At 38.1% G+C, this 6788-nt stretch overlaps 1 protein-coding gene and 1 long non-coding RNA gene across 2 annotated transcripts in view; one reads left to right on the forward strand and one right to left on the reverse strand.

Moving 5' to 3' along the window:
* The window catches only part of marchf1 (membrane-associated ring finger (C3HC4) 1), a 31440-nt gene extending 28752 nt beyond the window's left edge, over positions 1–2688 (reverse strand). Inside the window, exon 1 of the mRNA XM_049571248.1 lies at positions 2640–2688. The gene's annotated coding sequence lies outside the window, so the exon portion shown is untranslated. The remainder of the gene's footprint in view (positions 1–2639) is intronic.
* On the forward strand, positions 2426–5106 carry LOC125885598 (uncharacterized). The gene is made up of 3 exons (XR_007448915.1): positions 2426–2581; positions 2683–2813; positions 4644–5106. It is a non-coding gene; the product is annotated as an uncharacterized LOC125885598 (long non-coding RNA).
* The last annotated feature ends 1682 nt before the right edge of the window (positions 5107–6788 follow it).

Raw genomic sequence — 6788 nt, forward strand, 5'->3', positions numbered from 1 at the left:
CACATGTCAAATCAACAACAAAAAGAGGCAAGTAGCAAAAAAAATGAATAACAGTTCAATCTTCATCTCCCAAATGACTGCCATAGTAGGAAGGTAGTTATGGAGAAATGGCCCTTCACAGCAATGAGCGTTTTATTTTTCTCTATTGGAAGCTATTGCGGGTAGTTCTGTCAAGACAGAGGTGTGGGTGCAGCCAGAAGAGGAATCAAGAGTGGTGGAGCCGTGATGTGGAGAGTTCAGAGGAAGAACTGTTTCACCAAGACTTTAGGATATCTCTTTTGGTGCCTCACAGCAATGCTGTCATGTCATGTAGGCAAAATGGCGACTGGGACAGAACTACTGCAGCAGCAGTACAGCTACTACAGAGCTCTGTTGTTTCAACGGACCATTTCAACATTGTATTGTAAATGATCTGCTCCTGCACAGTGAAGTATGACATGGAAAAACTAAGGATGTATGGGGAAAAAACATAAAACCTGATATGACTATTTTCACAGTGGTTGCATGGTCAGTGATCTTAAATGTGTTGGCTTTAGGACCACATATGGAAGATCCGATCTGATTGGGAAAAACCGATTTCTGTGTCCACACAACTTTATGAATGAGAGTAAATAAGAGCAAAAAAACTGCATTTCTTTCTTGCTTGTAATGTGTATGTAGCCTAATAAACACAATGCTGTCTCTTCCTGCTGTGGCCATCCATGTGCAGGGGCTACACTCAACCCAGGTTATGCACTGTATAGTAAGTATACCTTACCACCCCCCATTGCCAAAAATAGGGCTCCCCCTAAAGCCCCCTAAAGATTCATCACTAAAACTTGTGTACACACAAAGTCAGAAACATTCATATGTATTCTTTTCGTCAGATTTATAAAGCCATGTGAACGCCTGATTCTGTTTCATAACTTTAAATCATTGTGGTGCTCAGTGCAGTCACAAAAGTTGTACAAAACAGTGTAGAAACGCTCTTAAACATCTGTTACATATCGATAATTGTGCCCCTTCACCATTCATTAGACCTGTCAATGAGAAACACAGTAATTTCACCAATGGCTCTCCAACAGTGCCAGAGCAGCTGTCATTATGCAGGGCTGTGGATATTTGTAGCATCCGTACCACTAATTCATCCCACTTCTGCAAACTGTAGTCGCAATAAAATCTCAATCATTATTATCAAATGTTGGAAGGATAATCAACAATTCATTCTTAGCGCTCGTGTGGAAATTGACTTGACAGAATGTTCGGAGGATAAATTGAAAGATCATTAACGGGGAGATGAATGTAAATAAAAAATAATTATGACATAATCACTCATAAGCAATTCAGAATTAACTTTAAATACACACCTTTGATATTCATCCTTTATAAATACCAGATTATGTGTGGGAATATGTATGTTTTTTGTGCATACACATCATTTATGCATTTGGCCCCAGGACCTCAATCATCTCTTTTAAACAATGAAAAGCCCAAATCAGGAAGTCTGTTCTATCTAAAATGTGTTCTTTCCCAGTTCAGTTAATATTTGTTCTGTCTAAATGGACATCTACCTGTGCTTTGTCTGAACTGAGTTCATATTGACCTTCTGTCTTCACTCTGTCCAGCTGTTTCTCACTTTCCTTGACTGCTGGATTTACCGAAAATACCACCACTGACATCTGACATGAACTGTGCTTGATCATTGATGTCTTAAATTAATTTCACAATCAGTCAAGTCATGCCCCTTCTCCAATATTTACCTTTATTACGCCTTTATTTTCTGATTCTTAGCAGGATGAGTTTATTATTTGTATAGAAAACACTCTGTTAGCAGCAGGAGCAGCGGACTTTTTTTCACCACTTTTTTGCACTGCTGAGAGGAGAAGTGCTCAAAGATGTGTCCCAGATATGTATGCTCACCCACATCCTTTTCACGCACACCCCCCCCCCCCACACACACACACTGTTTAATCGTGTTGGAAATGGGGAAGTCAGAACGCACTTTGTGGACTCTAATTTTATTTTTAAACTGAGTGCTATTCTATCACCACTTGCTGCGTGGCACTGCAAAGCTTCAGTTCTTTTTAACACGCAACTAAAGAAGGTTCGTTGGTTGAGAAGATGAGTAGGGGGATTTGGAGGACAAATAGATTTTTTCCACTGTCAAAAGAAAACCTACTATACTACATCACTATGTTTCCTGCAAAGAAAACCAGAAACCCACAAGAACTTTACCTTCCATGGAAAGTTTCAGTTTCATAAAGTATGTCTGTGGTCATTAACGTTCTTTAACACTAAACTCTTACCACCAAAAGCAAAAACTTCACCTGAGAGCAATCATAAATCTTAAAATCAATACAGTCATGCATTTTACATGAGAATACTTCTACTGTTAAACACACACAGAGACACACACAGGCACAGGGCCCATTAATAATTAGGGTTAACATGATCTCACTTGAACTCGAGAGGGGACGTGTTAGTCCGCTCTTCACAGCTCTTTCAAGTGTGTGGCAAAGAGAGAGAGACAGAGGGTGTGTGTGTGTGTCATGAAGCTGATGTGTGATTGTCAACATCTCAATGTTTCAGTAACACACTCTGGGTAAGTGTTTAATCCTTATTTTGATTCTGTGTGTGTGTGTGGTGGGAGGGGATGTCACCTGTGTTGGAAAACAGGAGATTTTACAGATGAAATGTTCACAGCTGTGGCGGCGAGGTATAGATGGCTTCTCCTTTTACTGAGCTGGAGGTGTTGACGATCATGTTCTCTCTCCTGGTATTCACCCTCTTCACACTCACTGGGATGCTCAATGAGGAATGTGCACACTCAAATGGTACGACTGCAAACACACACACACACACACACACACACACACACACATATAACTTTGTCCATTTAGTCACTATGAAGACACTTGTTATTCATCACAAAGGCTACATAAAACACAAAAAATTTGACTCTTATGTGTTGCTGAACTTTTACACAGTGCACTTCCACAGCACTGGGAAAAAATGAAATACCTATGACTGTACATGCAGTTTCCAGTTAATTCAAATGAATGCAGTCGAACATTAAAGTGCTGCAATAAAATCCGACTTTCATAAAGGTTATAATAAATCATGTTTGTCAAAACTGTTTTAGAGAGGTGTTTCTTAAACGTTATGATAATTTTGGAGGCTGTAGTTTGTTCAGCATGTCTATCCTAATTAATATAAATGTTGAAATAACTGAAAAGAATCATTATATGTGATATAATTCAACTTTTAGCATGGTATACCACTTAAATTGGCAACAAAGTGGACAGTAAACTCAAACTAAAACCTCAATATTAGAGTGAAAATAATCTTCTGAATATCTATCTGAAATCTGTTAATATGTTCTATCCTCGTCACTCTTTAAAATGCTGACTCAAAACTAAACTTTGCAGAACACGATAGCGCTCTTTTATCATGTCCCTAAAGTTAATTATACTTGTTGAGTACTGTGTTTCAAAAACAATAAAAAAGACACACACATCCTAGTGCCCAACAGGATGTGTGCTGGATTTAATAAACATCTAGCAAAGTTGAAACAAATAGATCCACACCTGGTAGCTCCCGTCAGAAGGACTTTAATGCTGTGTGTAACATTTCAAGCACCGGGTTCTTCCTCAAACATCTGTGTGCAGATCTTAGTGTTTCAACTCCATTTATCAGCCCTTCATGATAAAATTCTGGTTATAAGTTCCCATTCTGAAATCTATCCAAATGTCTCCTTTGAAGTCTCATCCAGCTCTGTCTAATATTACTGTATTTCATTTCTTAATGGTACCCTGAGATGTGTTACTGCACTGTGCTTCTGGTCGAGTTTCAATGAGGGTTATAAAACACCTCTCGGTAGAGTGTATAATACAGGTCAGCAGCACCACAAACTGCAGCTTTCAAGTAAAGCTGAATGAATATTGCTCCAAAACAGTTTAAAAACACCTGAACATATTAACCTTCATGAAGGTTTGACTTACTGTGGAGCTGCTGTTTTAGACTGTTCGTTTTTTGCTATATGTCGGTGTTTTAAGTTCTCTGACAAAGTGGCAACAAAGCAGAACACCATCAACTTCACAGAGGTAGCATTTATTACATGGCTCTAATGAATTCACTGTTAGTGCCATTAAATAAATAAATATAATACATTTTGGGCCTTAAAAGACAGTAAATCTGTGTGAGAGAGACGGAAAGAAACATACAACCAGTAGAATCAGTGTATATGTAATGCATCATAGCCTCAAGTTCACCATGACACCCTTGAAACATATTTTTTATACAACATATTAAGGTTCTGTCGTGTTATTATGGACGTATATGATCATTTTAACTGTTTTTTTTCCCAGCCCTGTTAAATATTACATTTATAAGGATTCTGCTTTTCAATAATTAATTTGTCTAACGTTGTTTATTTCTTTCACAGCATTTCCTGTGAGATTATAATTACTTTAATAGACAATTCAATACATTGAATTAATGAGTTTATTTTACACAATTTATTTTCAATGCATCATAGATTTTTATTCTATGAGAATCTCAACAGCCAAAATGTGTGCTAATCAAACTGATCAATAATTTACTTCTTTCGCCGTGATAAAAATTTGAAAACCAAAGAAAGTGACTTTTTTTTTTTTATCCATCAGAGACAAATGCACAGCTACAGAGTGAGGAGCTCATCGTCTGACTCCAGATGAGGTTCATAACTGAGACTGAAAAACTACAGAGGGCAACAGTGGTCTCGCTTCCTGTTAGTGGCATCTTGAGGACAAGTTAGCCAAAGACGTGTGTGTGTGTGTGTGTGTGTGTGTGTGTGTGTGTGTGTGTGTGTGTGTGTGGGTCGGTGTGTGTTATCAGTTACTAGGGCAAAGTCTAAATGGTGACCTATGAGCATGCATGTTTGTGTACTCTGTTATAGGATCCAGTATTACCTGCTTCCAGGATGAGGCACAAAGGAGTGGCCTCGATGTTACACTGTAAAAAAAAAAAAGGTTAATAAACAGTATCTCACACATGCTTTCTTTCCTCTCTGAGAGTGTATACATGTGAAAACTCACAGAAGTGCTTTTTACTGACCTTCAGATCTAAAAATAGCTGCTGTGATTCTTCCTACTGGTAAGTCTCAGGACCCTGTATGTACTTTTTCTTGTTTTATCTCGCTGTTGGATTTGCTCTACAAGAAATATGTGTCGAACAAAGATCATCTCTGACTGAAGTCTGCAGCTCCAAAGAGGCTGTTTCAAAATCTAGGTCAGACACAAAAGGTGTGCTGGAGGGATTACAGTGAGATCTCAAATTATTCTGCAGGAATGCACCATCTGAATTGTTCTTGTAAGGGATCAAAGGGTGGAGCTTGTGTGAATGAGCAGATCTACAGCAGCAAGAAAAATGTGTGAATTGCGGGCCATCGAGATTCATTCAGCCCTATCAGGGATGATACAGAACAACATGGTGCCTCGTAAATGATACCTGCTGATGTATTAATTAATGCCTCTTTATAACTTCAGTGAAGCTCCTGACCTTCTTATACTACAGTTCTTTCACTGGACGTGTTAATGCAGGGATTCATTATTTTCATGGTAACATTAGGGCAGTAAAAATGTAGTAGACAGTGAGGGGATTTTGGTTGAAGTTGGGTTGAGAGGGTTTAGAAAAAACTTTTTTTCACGAGACTGCTGAAAATAAAAAATTACTTCTAAGCAAACTTCTGTGAAAGTTTCCAAAAACTTGTGAATTTACTTTTTTTTTTAATTTTACTGACTGTTTTATTTATGTGAGCCCTGCCTCCAGATCCACACAGTCACTAACTATGATACTGTGGTACATTAACTTCATTATACTTAAACACAACATCCAATAGTGCTGATGTGATGTGAACTGGATACTTAATAATGATAAATAGAAAATGTTGTGAAAATGTTCTATTCTTCTTTTTCTTATTGTGAACAGAGACTAATTTTGAGTTTTACAGTGAACAGATACAGCCCAGTGTGACAACGTGGACTTGAAGCAAATTTAGGAGCATGAGTCATTAAACCAACAGTGGACTGACTGAACAAGGTTGTAAGGCCCTCTAGTGGAAGGATCGGACTTCTGTAAAAAAAAAAAACAGTGTCTTTTATTTTAGTATGTGGATAATGTGCATTAAGCTTGCGATAACCTGTAGTTTGGCTCCAAACCTTTGATTTGCTGCCCACATGTTAGGCTTATTAAAACACCAGTGTGTAGAATTCGGTGGCATCTAACAGTGAGGTAGCACCAACTGAAACCAACTAAATACCCCTCTGCTCACCCCTCCATTTCCAAGCATGTAGGAAGACTACAGTGGCCATCAGGTACCATGAAAATGTGAAAGGCCCTCTCTAAGCCACTGTTTGGTCTGTCCATTCTGGGCTACTGTAGAAACATGGCACTGCAACATGGCAGACTCTGTGGAAGAGGGCCCGCTTCATATATAGATATATGTAGTTAAAACCCAGCAATTATTACTCTCAGGCGATTATACACTAATGAAAACATAGTTGTAAATATTATATTCATTTTCTGTCAATAGATCCTCCTAAATCCGACACACGGGACCTTTAAGTGGATCAAACAGTGAATGATAAGAGTGTAAAGGTTGATGCAATCTGATTAGCAGCAGCACAAGTTTGTAAATTACATATATGATGTTCCTCAGGAAAAAAAAATCACTATTAACTTTAACAGTTTTATATGTGATAGGTCTGTTGAGTTTGGATAGGCAATATAATGATATGGACAATTATTGAAAATCTGTTACAGTACACTTA

The sequence above is a fragment of the Epinephelus fuscoguttatus genome, linkage group LG3 (assembly GCF_011397635.1).
Source record: "Epinephelus fuscoguttatus linkage group LG3, E.fuscoguttatus.final_Chr_v1".
Taxonomy (NCBI): Eukaryota; Metazoa; Chordata; class Actinopteri; order Perciformes; family Serranidae; genus Epinephelus; species Epinephelus fuscoguttatus.